At 39.2% G+C, this 22,798-nt stretch overlaps 1 long non-coding RNA gene across 1 annotated transcript in view; it reads right to left on the bottom strand.

Moving 5' to 3' along the window:
- The window catches only part of LOC123837965 (uncharacterized), a 134,870-nt gene extending 119,533 nt beyond the window's left edge, over positions 1-15,337 (bottom strand). The window contains exons 1-2 of the long non-coding RNA XR_008505359.2: positions 15,193-15,337; positions 12,728-12,785 (exon numbers count right to left, since the gene is read on the bottom strand). This is a non-coding gene — a long non-coding RNA (uncharacterized LOC123837965). The remainder of the gene's footprint in view (positions 1-12,727; positions 12,786-15,192) is intronic.
- Positions 15,338-22,798: the final 7,461 nt, after the last annotated feature.

Raw genomic sequence — 22,798 nt, 5'->3', positions numbered from 1 at the left:
TAATAAGGGGCAGGGTGGCTGCCAAGTTCATTACCTTCTCCAAATGAAGAGACAATGAAGTGTGTTACCAACGGTATCCTCTATCAACCAGTCCCCATTTGATGCGATTTAGTTCTATGTATGTTAGATTGATGTATTCTTTAAAAAATAAACCTAAACAGTAGACTGTTCATTTGGGGGATCGTTCTGTATTTCTTGGCTTTCAGAAACGCTTCTCATTAAACCTTTAGTACATTCCGCATGAATCCTTTAGAACATGTTTACCAAGATGCCTGCTTCCAGCATGCTGAGGAAGAGAAGACTTGAACTTCTATTGAACCTGAGGCGCAGGCACAATTCCGGGGCAAAAGTGGTTCTATTTCCCCATTAAAAAGCTTTCATTTGTAAGCCACAGATGAAATTTCATCTGCTTTGCATCAGTCTAGTTTTAACTTGAGAGAACTTGGCACCATAAGCCTAAACCCCATTATTGGTGTTCCCCTTCTGAGGGGAAATAATACATTTACGGCTTGGTTTTTGTTTATTTTGTTTTTGTTTAAAAAAAAATTAAACACAGTGGTGCCCTCACATTTTTCACCTCTCATTCGAAGCTTATTATTCTGGGCTCCTCTCCACTGAGCATCCCTGGAATGACAGCCATATGTGGTTTTTTGTCCTTGTGTACATTGCCAAGCATCTTGGAGCTCTTTTGGCACCTACACACGCCCTCCTGGGTTGCTGAGTCCACTTACATACAAAACACTATTTTATACATGGGAAAATAAAATGGCCCATTTTAAGTTTTCCCTTAGAAAATATAATCATGGGACAAATAAGCTTTCTCCTTCTCCATGTTCTTATACTACAAAGGTGCTACTCAGGAGGTACTTATTAGACCCATAAAGTGCAGTTTAATGTAAGGGGCCCAGAATCATCCTGATTGGATGTTGATAGCCACGTGGGGGACTCTGTGAGGATGGATCGCTGCAGGGCACAGCCACTCAATAATAAGATTTTTGAGGACAGGAGCCGGTCTCATGCATTTGGAGAATATGTATTTCTTGGAAAAGGATACAGAAGAATGAGAGAGAAAAAGGAGAAAAGAAAGAGTGCCACTTGCTGGGAAGTGGTGGGGGGCTACCATAATCCCCGTTGCTCAGAGAGTCCCAGGCACTGAGGAGGGGCCGGCCAGTGGGGCCTGTCTTAATCCCTTGCATGGAGTGACAGCCCCCAGAATTCACCATTTCCATTTCTCCACGTACAGAATGCAGAAGGAATGGCAAAATGATTGGGCAAGCAACTGGAATAAGCCCCCATTTCATTCCGGCAGGGATTTCTTTACCTTCCTCTTTTGGCTAGGTTTTATCTTCCTGAACCAAGTTCTTGTCACTTAGCTGTTCTTAGCTTTTAACACTTGTCAATTAGCTCTTATCATCAAAATAAATACCTGATTCAACATTGATTCTTTCGGTAGAGAGAAATGGTTTGGCCATAAAGTCCTTAGCTGAAATGAATAGATTTTATCAAATAACAGAAAGAGGGCAAATCTTTGCAAAAATATAGCATAGACGTTTTTCCCTCAAATAAAATTTGAAAAGCAAAACGTTCAACTCGTTCCGCAAAGTTAAAAATAAAGGAAGGGGAAAATGCAACCACCGAACTTCTTGGCAGATGAAGTCACACGATATAACGGATAGTATGACTCACATTCCAAACTGTTATCATGTCCCAATATTAGAAGCACTTTCTAAAATACCTTAATATTTAACTCAGTGATAAACTCAATTACATGTTATTCATTCTATATCTTTTCTTCATGTGAAAACAGAAGTAAAATGTGCCTTACAGTGTAACCACGGATATGGATAGCTAGAATTATGAGAATTTCAAGATGAACAGCTCACTTAATCCTATGAATTTATGTCACTACACTTAGATTATAATAACATAATAATGGTTAGTGTAACCAGGTATTGTGTTAGAAGCTTTGGATCTACCATCTCATTTAGTCCTCCTAGCACTATGAGGAAGTCGCTATTATAATTCCATTTTATTCTGACACTCAACCAGAGGATACAACTTCCCAGAGTGAAACAATAGCAAATGGCAAATTAAAATTCAGACAGCTGGAGTCCAACACCAGAAACCACCCTGTGGGCAACCGCACGGTAAAGATCATCCTGTTATAATCATTCACTTATTCTAGTTCCATTTCAAGATTCTTATTTACAGTGACTATTAACCTGAGCTCGCGTTGTCCTTGGAGGAGTGACTTTTGGCATCTACTATGCCTAAATTCACTTAGGGAAGTTCTAAGAGAATCTGCTCAGTTTTTTTTTTTTTTCCCCTAAGTTACAATGAATGAAGAAAGACTCACCTAAACCATCAAATCTATAAAATGTCAAAAGAATTTGATTTTTAAAAAAGCCATGTCTGTGAGAGACGATGGACTCTGAAAAACAAACTGGGGGTTCTGGAGGGGAGGGGGGTGGGGGAGGGGTTAGCCCAGTGATGGGTATTAAAGAGGGCACGTACTGAATGGAGCGCTGGGTGTTATGTACAAACAATGAATCATGGAACACTACAACAAAAACTAATGATGTAATGTATGGTGATTAACATAACAATAAAAAATTTTTTTAAAAAGCCATGTCTGCAGCACAGTTTTGGGGTCTAAAAGAAGACCAAGTGAAAAAACCAGCAGTTGAACGATGTGTTCATTCTGTCACTCTGTTAAAAGCTTACAACTCAAAACCCAAAAAAAGCTTCAGGAAGAAACTAGTAAACTTGTTTGTAGTTTTATAATACTGGCAACAGCTAACAGCCTCCAGCGTTAGAACTGATGCTCATTAGGAAGAGATCCCCAGAACATTGTTTTATTGGTAATGGCTGTATGTCCCTTATTATCATCACATGAAGAACAAAGGGAGCTGCATAAACCCAATGTTCTCGACTTACTCATATGGATCATCACAGCCTCCATCTACCTACGAATTTGTAACACGTGTTCCAATTAATGAGCAGCGTTGCACTGTGCCTTTTACAGATTTATCATTCACTGTAGATGTTAACTACCACAACGAAGCAAGAGAGAGGGTTGAAAGAGTTCCAAAAAATTTTTCACGGTTCACATAGCAGACAGGCATGTGCAAGGTCAATTTACAACAGAGGGCAGAGGTTGCAGTAAGAGCCTTTCCCTTCATTTTACCTAAAAAATCAGCACGGTGGAATTAGAAAGTCATTTTAATGACCTCATTAAAAACTTTACTTGGTAAATAGAGGCATACAATGTACTTTAGTTTTTTCTGTAACTAAACTAATAATAAATAAAACTCCTTAGAAATTTTGTGATGGCACAATAAAAGTCAAATTTATGAGGCTTTTTTCACCTCCAAATGATCCATCTAATGCTTTCTCCTTACCTCCCTAGGTATTAAAGGGAAGGTCTGCCGATTTTCCATGAGGAAAAAAACAAAAGGATCTTGATACTCTTCAAAAGTAAGACAACATTTAAATGCAGATTGCTCACATTGTTTTCCTTTCATATATATAAAAGCATATATATATATATACATATATATATATATTTCCATTACACAGTGACTCCATTCCTACATTTCCTACAAAACCCAGAGAAACATCAACCCTTCCATGCTTTCTCAATATTCCTTGGCTTCAAGTGGCTTACAGTACTTTTCCTATTCCCCTAAAGCCCTTGGAGAGTTTGACAACAGTTTCACCAACTGGAATTTTAAATATCAAATTTGTGAAGATCATGATATTATTTATAGACTATGGATAAAATGTTTCTGAAACATTTTCCTACCTTTAAAATCAGATGAATGCAGTCTAATTTTAAATTATATTTGGTCAAGAGTGCTTTTGTTGCTTGGGATTTTTATTTATGGTCTAGGATGTGGCCATAGTTTGAATAAGATTCCTTGCCTATGAGGAGCTTGGCCTGATGAAAGGGATAAATCACCTCTTATTCATGATGCTGCATACAACAAGACATAAGCCACCTTCCTGCTTATTCTGGGCACTTCATTATTCCTATTGCTGTCAGCCTCCTTGGTAATCCTATTTTAGAAACCTGAACAAACTTGAAGAGTCACAGAGCACTGAGACACTCTTTTCCTGAAAGGTAGTTGGATAAGCCACCTCTTCTCTCAGACAAGTATAAGTAACTTGGCTTATTCATACACTTAACTTGGTCATTTTTAACCATTTTTAGACAAGCAAGCCCGCCTTCCTTTTCCTGGGATTTGAGGGTACATTTTCTCACATGTTTAACCTGGTTCATTCATCAAAGCGTTTTCCTTTCTAACAAAAGGCCATCACCTTGTTCCAGCTTCTTTACCCATGACCTGAGTCTTCCGTAAGGAATGATTCCTGGGCTGTTCAAAGGGGCGGTCTGTCTCACACATCATCGCGAAGAACTCTTCTAACTGGAAGCTATCTTTGAAATCCTCATTCTAAAAGAACTGTATTTTAGAAAATAGCCAACAGTAATTTTCACTACTATGTTTTACTACAAAGAAGTCTTCCAGCCTATATGATAAAAACAAAGAGAGAAACAACTTCCTCCCGTCCGAAGACACAGGTTAGCCATGATGGTGAGAGGCAGTGGGCTAAGGCAGAAAGAGCCCCTGAGTAGGACACTGGCTGCCTCCTAGACTCGGTGACCTTGCGCAAGCATTGAACTGCTCTGGGCCTCGGTTTCCTCTTCTAAAAAAAATGAGGATCTATGCTAGGTGAACCCTAAAACTCTGTCCAGTCTGATCTATGAATATGCTAGCTTTATAAACACGACAGAAGGCACAAGCTTTGATATTTGACAGTCTCTCATGCACACGTCCTTATTTCACGTCTTTATTCCCCAGTAACTCCTCTCCTGTACTTCTTGTCTGGTAACCAGACCATGCAGGTAAATCCAATTAGGGGCAGGCCTTCTCTTTGGGCACCAGCAGAGTAACCAACTGCTGATCATTAGAGACCCTCCACATCTAGCTAGTTCTACAAAAACTAATTAGAGCGCTTACATCAGGATTTTTAACAAAAAGATGTTGTCTTTGAATAAGCCCAAAGTGATATGGACAAAATGATAAGCAGCTTTATTAGACACTGAATAAAACACTAAACAAATCACAGTACCTGTAAGTAAGCCAGCAGTTGGCAGCCACACTTTTTTTCCCCATACATCCTTCCCATCTTCTTCATGAGAACCTCATGAGTTGTATCGCAGGCTGGGTCTCCAAGACACTGGCCGTCTGTGATGCTAGGAATGCCAAGGACACAGCAGAGCCTAGCTCCACAGAGATTTCTCAGTTCCCAAACTGCATGATTATTGTTGGAGGTATTTGTGGAAAATTCTTCTAACTTTGTTCTTCTGCCTCTTCCTTCTACCCTGTTTATATGGTGCTGGCTCCTGTTTTATCTCCCCCTCTGGACTCCGGCTTTCTGAGACAGCCTTCCCCACGCTCTACATGACCCTTCCCTGGGCAGTGTGGCTGCTTCGGCTCTCTGCCTACACTCTTCTCCAATATGGGTGGCCAATCATCTATAAAACGAGAAGCTACACTAGGTAATCAATAAAACCCAACCAGCCTGCTTACATGGGTAGCCATTTGGAGTCGTCTACAAAGATTCTTCCATCCTTGGTTCTTGGAACGTACTCAAGAGGAGAGGCCACTCACCACTCAGATTTTTCTTCATTTTAAAGCATTCCCAGACCTTATCAAATTCCATGAGCTCTTAACCCCTTCCTTACCAGTATATTTATATATAATAAAATAATAAAATAAAATTATATATAAATATAATTTTTATGTAATAACTATAAGCAATGTTTCTATGTGCCAGAAACTATACTGAGTGCTTTTATTCATCCTCACAACCACTCTTTGAGGAAAGTATCATTATTATACCCATTTCACAGATGGGGAAAATGTGGCTCAGATTGGTTAAGTAATTTGCCCAACATCACATAGTAGGAAATAGCAAAGCTGGGCTTTGAAATCAGGCAACCTAGCCTTAGGACCTACACCCTAAAACTCTTTGCACTCTCCTGCCTCTCCACATGGGTTTCAGATGCACAACAATTTGGTTGGAATCATGTGCGTATGTCATGGAGAGGGAAGGGTTGAAATGATTTAATTCCATGGAATATCAAGTAATTACCTGGACCCTCTTCCCTCTTTCAAAACAACTGTTTGTCAAAAGCCCAGCTTATTTAATTTATCAGTTCCTATAAATCTTAAGTTGTCAGATCTGCTCTTCCAAAATTATACACCCTGATTTGGGCTGGGAAACAAAGATTGTCATCTGGTTTGGGATGGGTACAGCCACTTTAAGAGGGAGCCATGTGAATAACAAGAAATATAAGCAATAGAGAGAGTATGAGGGGACTTGATCTTTTGTTATACAAAAGAAAATTGAGGCCCAGAAAAATGAGGGGACCTGTCTGGGTTCAGAAAGTCTGTTAGGGATAGAACAGAATTAGAATCACCAATTTCTCTTTTAGACTTCTTTCTAGAAATGGATGGTGCTTCTTATTTGGTAAATTATCTAAAATAAATGCCACAGCCTTGCTACTGTCAATGGGCTTATATTTTTGATAACATTGTGTATGTTTTCCTTTCTTTCTCCCATCAGTGTCCAAGAGAAAAGAAAATGTCAATAAGAAACTAGCAACCATAGCCACTGTACCTCTTCTCTCACCCCAATACTGAGGAAGCAGTTCCTCTACCCCTATTCTTGGGCCAGAGGGGCATGACAGAAACTGGGGTGGGGGATATGATGAAGAAAGCAAAGCCAGATTCAACACCTGTGACCTGGCCATTGTTTAATGTAGTCATATTCATGGTGCATTTCCTTAGAAATTCTCTTCAATCTTACCAGACCTTTTAAATTATTTAACCTTCCTGGAGTTGAATCAGGAGAGAAAGGTATTTTTTTTAAAATACTCCCTCTGTCCCCAAATCCTGAGTCTCAGATATGTAAATAACCTAATTCAATTATTAGACCTTCTTTCATGCCCTCTTGGAATCCTTTCCAAAGTATTTGTCAATGGAAAAGACTTTATTCAGGAAATTTAATAATTTACTCTTTTACTCAGTTTAGGTTCCCCATAACATTCAGCTTGCTTGTAGCTTTTACTTGCTATGTCACTGAATCAAGCTCTGCTTCTATCTGACCTTTCAGCTCAAACTTCAGCCCCCAAATTATTGTAGTGCACATGTCTCCATGGCCCATTTCCTGTGAGAGAGCATCTGGCCAATCAGTGAATTGATAGGCCTTGGATGATGTATCCATCCCTTGTTCAAGGGCCATAGGGATCAGAAGAGCAACAAGCCTGCCTTTCTATTACATAGTCATCAGGGGACTCTTAAAAAAACGCTAATAAATTCAGTGAAGTTCAACAAAAAGTATAAAGACATCAAGCTGAAATGAAGAAAAAGACATGGGTAGCATTAGAATGTTCAACCCCTTTTGCTGGAATAAGATCAATCCCAATCTATATAAAGCCAGATAGTCTGTTCAAAGTGTGACAGCAATTCATGCAAAGAGAAGTATTATAGAAACTCCAATTTTTTTTTACTTCATGGGATTTTACTGTGTTTAAATACAAAAAGGAAGGACAGGAAGCATTTTCTCAGTTTGAAGTTCAGAGAGAGAAAAGGACCATGTGGCTTTAGCAGTATAGAGATAGCTCCATTACTTCCTGAGGACTGGCATTTCCCAGCTCCCATCGTGGAGGTTATAGTCTCCTCCTTTGAGTTCCTTAAGCTATTCCTGTAGTCTTTAACTTATTCCCCTTAAGTCAAGTAGTCTTGTGGAGTTCTTTTTTTTCTTTTTAACCAAACTAACTAGCAAGTCTACATGAGCATCCATATTCAAAATCTTACTTGTTTGTTTAATTGTTCTTTCACTAAAATGGTGAAACACAGGAGTCTCAACTGGAAAGAGAGTTAAATGCTTCCATAATCTGAAAGGTTGTCTGTGTGTGGAATCAGATGAATTAGCAATATGGTTAGTTGGAGTTCTGCTACCATCATGGAAGCCATTTGTTGAGCGGGAAATACCTGTAATTTCAGGCTCAGGATAACTAGTTATCATCTGGTAAAGCCGAATCTCCACAGTCAAGCTCAGAGAGCTCAGATTCAGTACCTAGGATCTTAGCACTTGATATTTCCAAATCAGAATGTATACTATCCTTTCAACATTAGGCATCATAGATATAAAAAGCGAACACACACACACACACACACACACACAATTTAATGGGAAGCAGCACCCCACAGTGGTGAGACAAGGAATAGCCACTGTTTAAGGGAGACACCCGCATTTGTTCCCTTGGAGACAGAGGACTGGTTCTTTGTTATTTTTCCAGAGCCGGTTAGATGTGATCAATGCAGTGTTATTTTCTGTGAGAAAACATTTTTATGATGTTTTCACTTCTTGACCTCGGAACAATTGTTGGCTAAATTTCAAACTTCCAGATGAAAATGCTAACAATGAAAAAAATAGTTGTCATATTTTGCCATGTGTGTTTGTGTTTATTACAACCAAATGCATTTCAAAAAATAATGATTGAAAAAATGCTATTGCCTGAGGATTTTCCTTTTATGCTTTGGCACAGAGAACATTTTACTGCTAAATTTAATCTACTGAAAATCAAATTTAATAACTGAAAATTTAGCACAAATGTAACCATAGGCATTATAGTGATCACATTAAATAAATGAACGTAAAATACACCTCTGATATGATAAATTTGGCCACAGTTTGGCTTATAATTTATCCTGTGTATGAGGTATAAAACAGTGATCTTAAAACCTTTCCCACCTATTTCAGTCGAAGGATATCGCTGCTTCTGCTTTTTGAAGTATCAAGACCTTAATTTCTAGAATGTATTCTGTTTATGTCATGATGGGATGTTCATCTTTCCTCAACAATGCTTGATCTCTTAATACCTTCACTGACACCCTCAGTGGGCAGCCTTCCTAGACATTTCTCCATAAGTGAAGAGTTTTCAAGAGAACTTCTGCAGACTCACTGGTATCTAAAGAGTCATTTTCTCATTATTTAACTTTTTAAGGCTTCTTGCTATTGAAAAAAACATGATTAGCAGCAGAGCTGCAAAATAATCTGTAGTTAAGAGGAATGCCTGGTCAGGATCCGCAAAGCTCAGATAGCATCTTTGAAGGGTTAACAAAGCATAAAAATAAAGACAGCCCTTAGCACAGCTGAGTGACATACAGAGTGATGCCAGACCCAGTGTTTTCAATACTTTAATATTCTTCATATCCCAGAACGCAGAGAAAGAAAGGTTCTGGATTACCCATATTCTCATATTTTCTCTATTTTTTGATGCTCTAGGGCCTCACCTGCCTTGGAGAGACCGTCTCTCAGGGGCAATTCCTAGGGACCGTAAAGGACTTGCCTGGAAGCACCCCTTTCATATGCAAACCACCCAATCTGCAGCCCAAGCTCCCTGACTACCTCCTTTACAGAATTCTCAGGTACCCAGCCACCAGCCCCGCTGCCCTGATCACCTCAGGACCAAGTATAAAACAGTTCAGGACAATCCATACACCCCAGAGCCTGCTGCAATTATTCAAACTAGCCAATCTTAAATCTGCTTGCCTTGCCTTGCCTGGCCCATTCTTTCCCACAGAAACCACAATGAAGACTTTTCCCACACTTCCCCTTGCCTTCCCTCTACCTCCTGACCAACCTGTTCTTCCCATGTGGACCTGCGTGGCATGCCTAGCTTCCAGCTTCTAAAGATCTGTGAGTATAAAAACTCCTTCCTTCACCATAGTCATTTCCATGTCTACGGGTCTTACCATAAAACAAATTAAATCAACCCCTGGGTACATTTTAAGACAGGTTTCTGATAATGTAGTGCTCTCTCATCCCCATCATTTTCATTTCCTGATACCACTTTACTCCCCAAATTATGTGAAAGTATGTTTTGTCCAGGACTGTGGGTGGATTTGAAGGCCCAGAGATGTATAAAGAGAAGATGATTACTCTCTTTGTTACTTTGTGTGTGGGTCTCATTTATGCCATTGAGAAAATTTCCCCATAAGCCCTAGTCTACATAGTGATTCTGAAACCATGCTTTCTGGGGCTTTATGAACCAAATTCAGTTTCTGACTTTGAAATTTGATTATGGCTTTGATCTCTGTATTAGCTCCAACCATTGTTTTTATTGCACTGGCTTTTAACTGATTTTAAAGTGCTAAAAACAAATACAAAACTGATTAAACAACCAAGGCATTAATTTGGTGGTGATCAATAATCGCCACATTTACGTATTTGCCCCACGTGGCTTGATGCATTTGGTATGTTATGACATATTATATTTTGACTAAATAATTAACTTCCAGTCTGCCTGATAAATGGTTTCACTCTTCTCATAGCTTGTGCCCAATTGACTAGGCTGCTCTATTTCCTCTATTGGATTCAAAGTGCCCCAAGGCTGGGCACGTTTCATTTGCACAACTAAACACTGTTCTCCTAGGGGAACATTTAATTAAAATAGCAGTGTTTAAGAGAAATATTCCACTTCCAAGATCCAAACCATCCTTTGCTAGTATAATTACTTTACCAAAGTCACACTGTGGCAAGATAGGGAGAAAACAGATGCAATTATGGAATCACTCTCTGAAAGCTAGAGAACAAAATCATCAGGAGGCAGCCGTCATTTTTTTGCCTTGTTTCTACTTAATAAACTCATACACCAAATATATCAACAAAACATCATCCACAGTAGATGCCCAGGTCTACTGCATATTTTATTTTACTGACAGAAAACAGCTTTTGAATCTTGTATCCGAGTATGCTAGGTATGGGTGAGTGTGTGTAGATGTGCCTATGTGTGTGGGTGAATGCGTATGTGTGTGTGCATGTGTGTATCACGGGGGACACTATCATTAATTCAATTCCTCCTACATCCAAGGCACTTTGTTTGACCACTGTGCATTTGTTCTCTCATTTAATTCTTACAATTCTAGTAAATACTATGATTCCTACAGTTACAGCCCTATGTAGTGAATTTTCAACTTCCGGTAACGTAAAGATTAATAAGAATGGACATTTATGTTTTATACATGGGTAGAGAACTTAACTGCTGAAATGAAAAAATGTTTTAGGAACTCTACTTACGTTATAGGAAATTAATATTTCTGTGCCAGGCCCTGAGTTAAGAATTTTATGTATGTTTTCTCATTTAAGCCTTACAACAATCAGTGAAATGGGGTTTATTATTCTCTTTTTATTGTTGAGGAAAATCAGGCTCCCTAGAGGTAAAATGATTTTTTTACATTTATGTAGCTCTTTCTACTTTCCTGTATTTTTTGTTAAGGGATATCCAGATGGTGAGGTAGACAATATTTTAAGATCTTAACAGAGGTTCCTTTTCATGCTTTTTCTTGATTTGCCTGTCGCTTTCCTTTCGGTGGGTCAGTGAGACTCATGGCCTGGGGAGTGGGCAGATGTAGCTTCCCAGATCGCACAGAGAAGCCCTATGCCAGGTGCAACATGGAGCCTGAACAGGAAAAGCAATCATCCAGGCCAAGACTTCTCAAACTCACTGTGGTGAAGGCCCAGTTACTTTTTTAATAAAAATAGAATAATAAAAATGAATCACTAGGTATATAATAAAGAAAATCCAAAAACATAAAAATACAAGCCCCAAGTTTTAATTATTAAATCCAAATTTCTACAAAAGTTTCTGAATGTTTATTCTCAATTCCTGTACTGATCTCATTAAAAACTAATAACAAATAATTTAAATAGTTTATGTACTCATATCATGTCCATATACCACCCTTTTTTTAAGATTTATTTATCTGAGAGAGAGAATGAGAGAGAGAGAGAGAGCACATGAGGGGGGGAGGGTCAGAGGGAGAAGCAGACTCCCTGCTGAGCAAGGAGGCCAATGCAGGACTCGATCCTTGGGACTCCAGGATCATGACCTGAGCCGAAGGCAGTAGCTTAACCAGCTGAGCCACCCAGGTGCCCCACATACCACCCTTTTTATCCAGAGTTCTACTCACCTTAGTTTGGGGTAGGGACCAGTCGGGGGTTCCTGGTCCCCAAGGAGGCAGAGAAGTATCTAAGGGAATGATGGACTAAAGAACCCTTGTGATTGGGTCAAGAAGGACACAGAGAGTATAGATTATACAACTGGAAGTGGAAGACGAAGCAAAGGCAGAAGTCAATCCCCAAGACCTGGTGAGGTGAGTTACACCTCAGCAAAGGCCTCTGAGGGCAGGAGACCACCACAGATAAGACATGCACTCTTCAATGCACCAGCATTCCCTTAGATAAGCCTCCATAAACCCAGATTCTTTCAAGGAGAATGGAAGAAGGGGGAAAAGACTCTTGAAAGGCTGAGTAGTAAGTTTCCAAAAAAACTGAGTTTAAAACCAGAAGTGACTGAGTTACCTCAATTGGGCAAGATTCAGTTTTCTGTTGTTAAAGAGGGTATCGCACACTAAAATAAATGCAATTCCAGATATTTTTTAATTATATTTTTGAAAACTTGAGTATGTATTTTGTGAAACATCATATCTTCTACATGGAATTATTTACATTTTAACAGAAGACAATGTTCTGCTCTAGAAAAGTGAATTTTTAACAGAAGAATGTTTAGTCACAAGTCTAGAACAGACTTTTTTTTTTTTTAATGGGAATTTTAATTTCCTAAGTCACAATGCCACAGAGAGTCACTTACCCATATGCTCAGGCCTTTTGAGAAGTTCTGTTTTGCCCCATGGGAATCACTGGCAGATCTGTAATAATATATGACACTGTAAGGCTTTGCATTTTAGAAATCATTTAATATTCCATTTGCTTATTTGAGAATTTAGAGTGATACACAGTTAAATATCTGCGTGGTAAATAACCAGTCTAGATGACAACTGAAACTTTTGCTCTTTCAGTCAGATGTTTCACCAGTATGCAGACCATGGCATCCATATGTCACTAAGACCTTCACTAACTTATCACAGTGTTTTCGGCTATGCCTTCCAGGCATGGATACTCACCTATTCTGTATGGCAAGGGGTCTCCAAACTTTGTAGCCACTGGCTTTGTTTTTTTGTTTTTTTGTTTTTTTTTTAAATAAAACTGAATAGAGGATCTTGATATATAAAAGATCTTTTTATAAAGCAGAGAAAAGAGGTAAGGAATGGAATCACATCCACTAGTACCCTCCTCCTCATGTCCGTCCCTGAGCCTTGGCAAAACCCTGGGTCTCTGAAGAACAAGCTTGGAAACCACTTCAGGGGCTCTACCTACCCAGATGGCGACCTCCTCTCTGGAGAAAACTAAACCATGGGTTTTACTCAGGTGTGTGTTTCTCTCATATTTGAAGTGGTCAGCAGTCAGGAGACACTTCAGTGGGAAAAGTTCTGGCTGGTGGTTAGAACACAGTTGATGAAAAGAATGCCTTATCTCTGAAGGCATGGTCTGTGTGGATACTAGAGATCAGGGCTTAACATATGCTATGTGGCCATAACACTGGACCAGAATGAAAGATGTGGCTGGTTTCATTCACTGTGGCTTGGTAATAAGGCAAAGCCATAAGGCGGAAACCTGGAAAGTCCTGGGCTCCCATCTTTCCTTGTTGACACGGACTTCGCTAAATGACATCAACAACATGTTTTTAGTCTCACATTTTCAATGAGTATTCCCAGATTTACTGTTTTGATTTCTTGTGATAACATCTTATGACAACATCTGAAACAAGTTTTGAAAGTAATGATATGAATATTTTATGCTGTCTTCCACTTCCTGGACTTTAATCTCCATATTGAGGGTACTGTTTTCTCCATGAATCATCCTTCTAACTTTCTGTTTGGCTGTGTGGGGTAATAACAACATATGGTAGCTATTACCACAATCAATAGCAAAAATAACCAAAAAATGCTCAATTTTAAACATGACTACTTTCTCAATCCATTGACTTAGAAAGGTATTTTTAAGCCAACGTATTCATACTTTATTTAAAATCATAAAAACAAGCCATTATTGAATTCATTCTTTAGCCTCTGACTAACTTATTTTAAATATACATTAACTGCGGGCGCCTGCGTGGCTTAGTTGGTTAAGCATCTGACTCTTGGTTTCAGCTCAGGTCGTGATCTCACCGTTGTGGGATCGAGCCCCACATCGGGCTCTGCACTCAGGGTGAAGTCTGCTTCAGATTCTCTCTCTCCCTCTCTCAAATAAATAAAATCTTTAAAAATAAATACATAAATATATATTAATTGAACACTTACTGTATATGACACTTTGTGTTGGGATAACCAATGTGAATGAGCCATGATGGAACTAATGAGCTATCTACAGTTCAGTAGCATTGTCAGAGATCCAGAAAGGAGTGGAGTATATATTTCCCTCTTCCTAACAGAACCTTGAGTCTTTCAGGCATGAAGTTTGGTTGTAATTGACCCCAGCTCTATTCCAAGGACAGCTTCTAATTGACTTAAACCATTCAGATTAATCCCATTCTTTTGACCTAGTCCCAGAATGAAAGACACAATCTAATTTGATGCAGAGTAAAGCCCTGTCTGGAGCTTTTTAGAGGGAGAGGGAAAGAAAAGCTTTCTCCTCCTGGATGATGCAGTGATGGCAGGTATGATGGATTGTGTTATCACCATGAGAGAAGCCAGCTAGAGGACAAAACCTAAAACAGGGCTAAGAGAACTTAGAGAAACGGAACCAGAGCCATGATCAAACCAATTGTATAGGTTTTTACTGTATGGGCAACAGACTATCTGGGTTTTCTGTCGCTTGCTACAAAGGCACTCCAACCAAAACAATATCAAAAAGTATCAACCTCAGGAGGGATGCCTGCATGGCTCAGTTGGTTACGCGTCTGCCTTCCGCTCAAGTCAGGATCCCAGGGTCCTGGAATCAAGTCCCACACTGGGCTCCTGGCTCAGCAGGGAACCTGCTTCTCCCTCTCCCTCTGCCTGCCACTCCACCTGCTTGTGCTCTCTCTCTCTCTCTGGCAAATAAATAAATAAAATGTTAAAAAAAAAAGTATCAACCCCAGGAAAGGTGAGAAGTTACCAAAACTATAGTCAGAAGTTCCCAAAATAATCTTACTCCTTTAGATGACATTTAAAATTGAGCTGAAAGTTGTCATCAATTCTAAGTGATAAATTGTCTTCTAAAAAAGCAGGAAGGCACCTGGATGGCTCAGTAGGTTGGGTGACTGCCTTTGGCTCAGGTCATGATCTTGGGGTCCTGGGATCGAGTCCCACATCAGGTTCCTTTGTTCTGCAGGGAACCTGCTTCTCCCTCTCCCTCTGTCTGCCCCTCTTCCTGCTTGTGCTCTTTCTCTGTCAAATAAATGAATAAAATATTTAGAAAAGAAAAAGTAAGAACAAATAATCCAATATATCTTTCTAAAGAGAGGACATCTGTAAGGAATTAACATTAGGATCAATTATTCTCTTAGATACCACCTTATTGTTAGGTAAATGCTTTATTTACATTCCTCCTTAACTTTTGAAATAGTTGAATACAGTTCTGGAGTTTGAAATCATGTGAACCAATGAGGAAACTTGTGAAAAGAAAACAAATAACAGCATATTTACAGTGATCCCTGTTTTTCACTATTGCCCTATGTCCCCAATCACTCAGCTAGGACATCCCAGCACTAGCAGTCTATGATTTTAAGTATCTGTTAAGCAGCTACTTTGGACTTGACATTGTGTGAAGCTCTGTGAATTCCAAACATTTCAGTGAAGTCTGCAGAATACTAAACATCTCAGCCATGACCCATGGGAAGTCTACTAAAAATAACTGGTTGCTTTCTTTAGGTGAAATTAGAAGTTGAGTTTAATTTAAAATATAAGTTTGGTTCACTCAGAGTCCATGGTATGAAAAATTAAAAAAAAAAAACACTGCTTTTCTACTTTAAAATATTCACCCATGAAACAATGACTTCATCACTTTATTTCTTAGAGAGGATGGACCAGAGAAATTGTATAAACACTAGGTGGCAGTATAGTTTGAAATAACTTTCAGATGAAAGACAAGCTATTTATGAGAGATGGTAAAACAGAAAAAAAGAAAACCAAAAGAGTATAATAAATCCACACTTAAGAAAAGATTAAATACTGAAGTCCTTTAGTGCTTATTAGAGAAAATGAATTAACTTTATTCAGTTAATCAGTTAATTCAATAAATTAACTTATATCACCTGTCTAATCAAAAAGCTGTTTTTTTCCTCCAGTTAAAATAAGGCTACTACTCAATAGAAGGCAGCAACTAATTAACCAGTCATAATTATTCAAAAATATTTTTGTTTTTTGAGATGAAGTCTAAATTTAGGTCCACCAAATTTCACAACTCAATAACTTTTTTTTCCTCAGTAAACAGAAACAAAGTTATCTACTGGCATTCCTTAGTGAAAAAATAGGTTACATAAGAAGTTAAGCATATGGTTTATTTCTTTCTTCTATTTAGAGCATAGGCACCTAAATAGTTTATATCCAATTAACTCAGTAAATTATATCTTTTATAAATTTGGGATATTTGCCTGAAGTTACTTTTTTAAAAATATTTTATTTATTTATTTGAGAGAGAGAGAGAAAGCAAGCAGGAGCAGAGGGGAGGGGCAGAGGGAGGGGGAGAAGCAGGCTCCCTGCTCAGAGCTCCATCCCAGGACCCTGGGATCATGCCCTGAGCCCAAGGCAGATGCTTAACCGACTGAGTCACCCAGGCACCCCCTGAAGTTACTTTTGTATATAAAGTTAACTTTTACATACTTTAAATATATATGTGTGTGTATATGTTTATGCAGTACTTTATGGATGGTGCATAGTCTTTTTTTTAAAGACTTTATTTATTTGTCAGAGATAGAGAGCACAAGCAAGGGGGCAGCAGGCAGAGGGAGAAGCAGCCTCCCTGTCGAGCAAGGAGCCTGATGCAGGACTTGATCCCAGGACTCTGGAATCATGACCTGAGCTAAAGGCAGATGCTTAACTGACTGAGCCACCCAGGCATCCTGTGCATAGTCTTTGTTAACCAGCTTCAAATTCAGAACCCTGGGAGAGCACATGGGAACAATCAGCCCCCCGAGTGTGTAGTCCATTGGACTCCACCTGGTCTGGGACCTCAAGCCATCCAGAGATCTTGGTTAGTTTTCAAACTCATGTCTTCTGTCCTTCAGATCAATCTACTTATATCAAGCAGTGGCCCTTAGAGAACTTCTTCTCAAAGTCAGAAAGCAAAGCTCAACAGTGAAATAAAATTGATTTTTAAAAACTTCACCTGAATATTTGATTTCATGTGACCAAAGACTTGGTAGAGTAAATGTAAGCTTGTTTTTGTCCCATTTCAGAGGGGAAAAATGTGCTATTTGGATAGGTCAATCTGTCCTCCCTGAATGTTCTCTGCCAGGCTCCATTCTCTCCTACGGAAAACAGTCCTGTCAAGTCACTGGGAAGAGATATTTTCAAAGTAATTAGGTAGGTTCTGTTAGGGATTTCTTTAATACTGCCTGTCTTTACTCACAAAATATTGCTACTGTAGCTGGATAAGCCTAGAATACATTCACTATCTAAGGCAGGAATATCATTATCATAACATAAAGAGGCCAAAAGAACTAAGAATGAGGTTTTTAATATTTGGACTAATAATGTGTTATTTTATTTTATTAATTTAAGAAATGAAAGTATTATATCTTTGGAGACAGAAACTTGAATTACAAGCAATGAAAAAAAATACAGGAGCTCTAGAGTAGCCAAAAATCATAAATACATACTGAACTCCTCTATTTCTTAAAATTTTTATTGTTATGTTAATCACCATACATTACATCATTAGTTTTTGATGTAGTGTTCCATGATTCATTGTTTGTGCATAACACCCAGTGCTCCATTCAATACATGCCCTCTTTAATACCCATCACCAGGCTAACCTATCCCCCCCCAGAACCCTCAGTTTGTTTTTCAGAGTCCATCGTCTCTCATAGTTCGTCTCCCCCTCCGATTTCCCCCCTTCATTCTTCCCCTCCTGCTTTCTTTTTTTTTTCTTAACATATATTGCATTGTTTCAGAGGTACAGGTCTGTGATTCAACAGTCTTGCACAATTCACAGTGCTCACCATAGCACATACCCTCCCCAATGTCTATCAACCAACCACCCCATCCCTCCGACCCCCCACCACTCCAGCAACCCTCAGTTTGTTTCCTGAGATTAAATTCCTCATATCAGTGAGGTCATATGATACATGTCTTTCTCTGACTGACTTATTTCACTCAACATAATACCCTCCAGTTCCATCCACGTTGTTGCAAATGGCAAGATTTCATTCCTTTTGATGGCTGCATAATATTCCATTGTATATATATATATACCACATCTTATTTATCCATTCATCTGTCGATGGACCTCTTGGCTCTTTCCACAGTTTGGCTATTGTGGACATTGCTGCTATAAACATCGGGGTGCACGTACCCCTTCAGATCCATACATTTGTATCTTTGGGGTAAATACCCAGTAATGCAATTGCTGGATTGTATGGTAGCTCTATTTTCAACTTTTTGAGGAACCTCCATACTGTTTTCCAGAGTGGCTGCACCAGCTTGCATTCCCACCAACAGTGTAGGAGGGTTCCCCTTTCTCCGCATCCCCGCCAACATCTGTCATTTCCTGACTTGTTAATTTTAGCCATTCTGACTGGTGTGAGGTGGTATCTCATTGAGGTTTTGATTTGGATTTCCCTGATGCCGAGTGATGTTGAGCACTTCTTCATGTGTCTGTTGGCCATTTGGATGTCTTCTTTGGAAAAATGTCTGTTCATGTCTTCTGCCCATTTCTTGATTGGATTATTTGTTCTTTGGGTATAATCCTAAAATTTGTATGGAACCAGAAAAGACCCCGAATAGCCAGAGGAATGTTGAAAAAGAAAAGCAAAGCTGGCAGCATCACAATTCCGGACTTCCAGCTCTATTACAAATTACAAGACAGTATGGTACTGGTGGAAAAACAGACACATAGATCAATGGAACAGAATAGAGAGCCCAGAAATGGACCCTCAACTCTATGGTCAACTAATCTTTGACAAAGCAGGAAAGAATGTCCAATGGAAAAAAGGCAGTCTCTTCAACAAATGGTGTTGGGAAAATTGGATAGCCACATGCAGAAGAATGAAACTGGACCATTTCCTTACACCACACACAAAAATAGACTCCAAATGGTTGAAAGACCTCAATGTGAGACAGGAGTCCATCAAAATCCTAAAGGAGAACACAGGCAGCAACCTCTTCGACCTCAGCCGCAGCAACTTCCTCCTAGAAACATCGCCAAAGGCAAGGGAAGCAAGGGCAAAAATGAACTATTGGGACTTCATCAAGATAAAAAGCTTTTGCACAGCAAAAGAAACAGTCAACAAAACCAAAAGACAACCGACAGAATGGGAGAAGATATTTGCAAATGACATATCAAATAAAGGGCTAGTATCCAAATCTATAAAGAACTTATCAAAATGAACTCTTCTATTTTTAAGGAATAATATTAAGGATCATGTAACATAAAAATTCATAAGAGATAGTCCCAGTCCTTTCAGGAGCTTATAACTTTGGAGAGAAAATCTATAAACACTCATAAAGTTAATTAACAGTAAAAATATAAATAACAGATCAAGACAGAGACAGATAAGAAATAAAAGGTAATACTTAAGCTTTCCTGCATGAATGATACAAATATAAAGGTGTAAAAGTTGTTTAGAAGAGAATGTGTTTATTAGTTGGAATATAGACTAAGCTACTGTAAGAGAGAGAAGGAGAGACCTAAAAATTCAGAGGCTCAAACAACACAGACATTTAAAGGAAAGGTGGTCAGGGGAGATATATAACTTGGCTCCACTGGGTCATCTGGGAACCCCCAAAATCCCTTCCAATTAGTTGTTTCATTGCCTTTCCAGGTATCGTATTGGTTAAAGTGATGTTAGCATCTCGGGTAGATAAAACAAGCATCTCAATGGTTCAACACAATCATTTCTCACTTTCAGAAAGTCTGGAGGGTAGCCAGAATGGCAGCAGGGGAAGGTGGGACTTCTGCTCCATGCAGACATTTAAAGACCTAGGTGGACTGAGGCTCTTCCATCTTCAGCAGTGTGGTCTTGGGCATAGACATCCAGCAGTGATTGCTTATGAAAGTTAGGGGGCTCAAAAGGTTTTTTTTGTTTTGTTTTGTTTTTTTATTTTATTGTCATTTTTGGGGTTATTTGACAATAAAAATCCCTCAAAACTTGATAGGCTTCTAACCTATTTAGTCTCATCAGTGCCTGTGGTAGGCAGAATTCTAAGATAGTCCCCAAAATTCCAATCCCACCATGTACATACATGCCTTCTCTAATATGTAAATATATATAAATGCCACCTTGAGTTTGGGCAGAACTGTGAATATGATGGGCTACCACTTCCACGATTAGGTTACCAATCAAATGACTGAGTTAATCAAAAGGGAGATTATCTAGGCAGGTGAGCCTTTAAAAGGAACTGGGCCCTTCCCGAAGGCAGAGATGTGTGTGAGGGAGATCCTCTGTTGCTGGCTTTGAAGATAGAGGGGGCTACCTGGCCAGAACCTGATAGCATTCACTAGGAGCTGAAAGCGGCTCCCAGCTGACACTCAGTAAGGAAATGGTGACCTCAGTTCTACAACCTCAAGAAATAGAACTTTGCCAACAACCAGTAATTTTGGAAGTGGACTTTGAAACTCAGATGAGACCACAGCCCCAGTCAGTACCTTAATTTCAGCCATGTGAGACCCGAACAGAGGATTCAACTATGCTATGCCCAGCTTCTGACCTATGGACCTGAGACAAAATGTTGTGGCAAGCTGCTAAATTTTTTGGTAATTTGTTATGCAGCAATAGAGAGCTAATATAATTCCAAAGTTGCTAGACATAATTCTCAAGCCCAATTCCCTTCTTTCTTTCTTTCTTACCCTCACACTTTTCTCCTTAACTTAAAGTGTCTTCGTTGAGGCCCCCAGACTTGGGAAAAAGGAACACATATGACATTTCCCACAGGCTAAGTATTAACGGGCTTTTGTTACTTAAAGGTTTTTAAAATTTTACTTCTTCCCTTTGGGGCTGTCCTAGTCAGTTCAAAGTAACAAAGTATTATGTCAACAACACAAATTTGTTTCCCACAGTTCTGGAAGTTGGAAATCCCAGATCATTGTTCCAGCATGGTCAGGTTCTGGTGAAAGCCTGCTTCCTGGTTTGCAGTGGCGGTCATCCATGGTCTCCTCACGTGGCGGAGAACAGAGACAGGAAGGAAGCTCTCTCCTGTCTCTTTATATATGGGTACTATTCCCATTCAGGAGGGCTCTACCCTCACAACCTAATTACCTCCCAGAGACTTCACTTCCAAATACTATCACCCTGGGGATTAGCTTTCAACACACAAACTGGGGGCGGAGGAAGGAGGGTGGGCACAAATATTCAGTTCGTAACAGGGGCCTGTAGGCAGTGGGTATTTTCCACGCCTCTAAATCCTAAATCTCTGGCCTCTAGTCAGTCCTTTGTCTTGCAAACCTGCTAACTCTTGCTCATGTTCTCTTTCTTGTATAACCTTGCTAAATGAAACCAGTTACAACCACACACACTACTAACATTCTGTTTTCCAACTATATTTGAAAATCTGAATAAAAAGGATAACTTTCCAAGAAAAAAATATATATATTATCAAAAGTTGTTCCTAGGGATGCCTGGGTGGCTCAGTCGGTTAAACGTCTGCTGTCGGCTCAGGTCATGGTCCCAGGTTCCTGGGATCGAGTCCCACATCGGGCTCCCTGCTCAGCGGGGAGCCTCCTTGTCCCTCTCCCTCTGCCTCTCCCCTCCACTCATGCTCACTCTCTCTCTCTGACAAATAAATAAATAAAATCTTCAAAAAAAAAAGTTCATAAAAAAGAAAACAACTTGTACGAACAAATAATAGTACAAAATGATAGTTTTGAAAAAACAGCCTTGAAAACATTGGCTCAGATAGGGGACTTTTTGTTCAATTTCAATAAAAATCATAGGAACAATTACTCTCATACTATTTATACACTTCTAGAGCAGAGAGAAAAAGAAAATCTCAATTTTAAATAAGCTATTATAATTTTTAATCCTAGCCTGACAAAAACAGAATATAGACAGACTATAGACCAATCTCACTTTTGAATTTTTTTTTTTAATTTATTTATTTGAGACAGAGAGAACAAGAGAGAGAGAGCACATGAGAGGGGGGAGGGTCAGAGGGAGAAGCAGACTCCCCACCGAGCAGGGAGCCTGATGTGGGACTCGATCCTGGGACTCCAGGATCATGACCTGAGCCGAAGGCAGTCGCTTAACCAACTGAGCCACCCAGGTGCCCCCAATCTCACTTTTGACTAGGATGTACAATCCAAAAAAAAAAAACTGGCAAAATATATCTACATTTTAATATATATGTAAAAATCCTAAAATATTAGCAAAGAATCCTGCAATATAACAAAAGAATAAAACTCCATCACCCCAGGAGGGATATTCAAGTACTGTGAGCATTGTTTAATATTAGCATTGGTTAGCAAGATGAAAATACATACTATTATACAAACAGGCCAGAAAAGAAAAATCAGATCTTGATAGACTTTCAAAAAGGTTTCATGAAATTTAACATTTATTTCTGATTAAAGTTCTCAATAAGATTGGAATATAACATATTTCCTTAATATGGGGAAGGGTTAAAAATCTATTTCCAACCAACAATGTCATGGTTAGTGTTAAGACAGTGAGGAGAGAATCAGGAAT

The sequence above is a fragment of the Mirounga angustirostris genome, unplaced genomic scaffold, assembly GCF_029215605.1.
Source record: "Mirounga angustirostris isolate CCGP_5_RB_7025 unplaced genomic scaffold, mMirAng1.0.hap1 SCAF_8, whole genome shotgun sequence".
Taxonomy (NCBI): Eukaryota; Metazoa; Chordata; class Mammalia; order Carnivora; family Phocidae; genus Mirounga; species Mirounga angustirostris.
The sequence above is the reverse complement of the archived record's forward strand: the minus strand, read 5'-3'. Positions and strand labels throughout refer to the sequence as shown.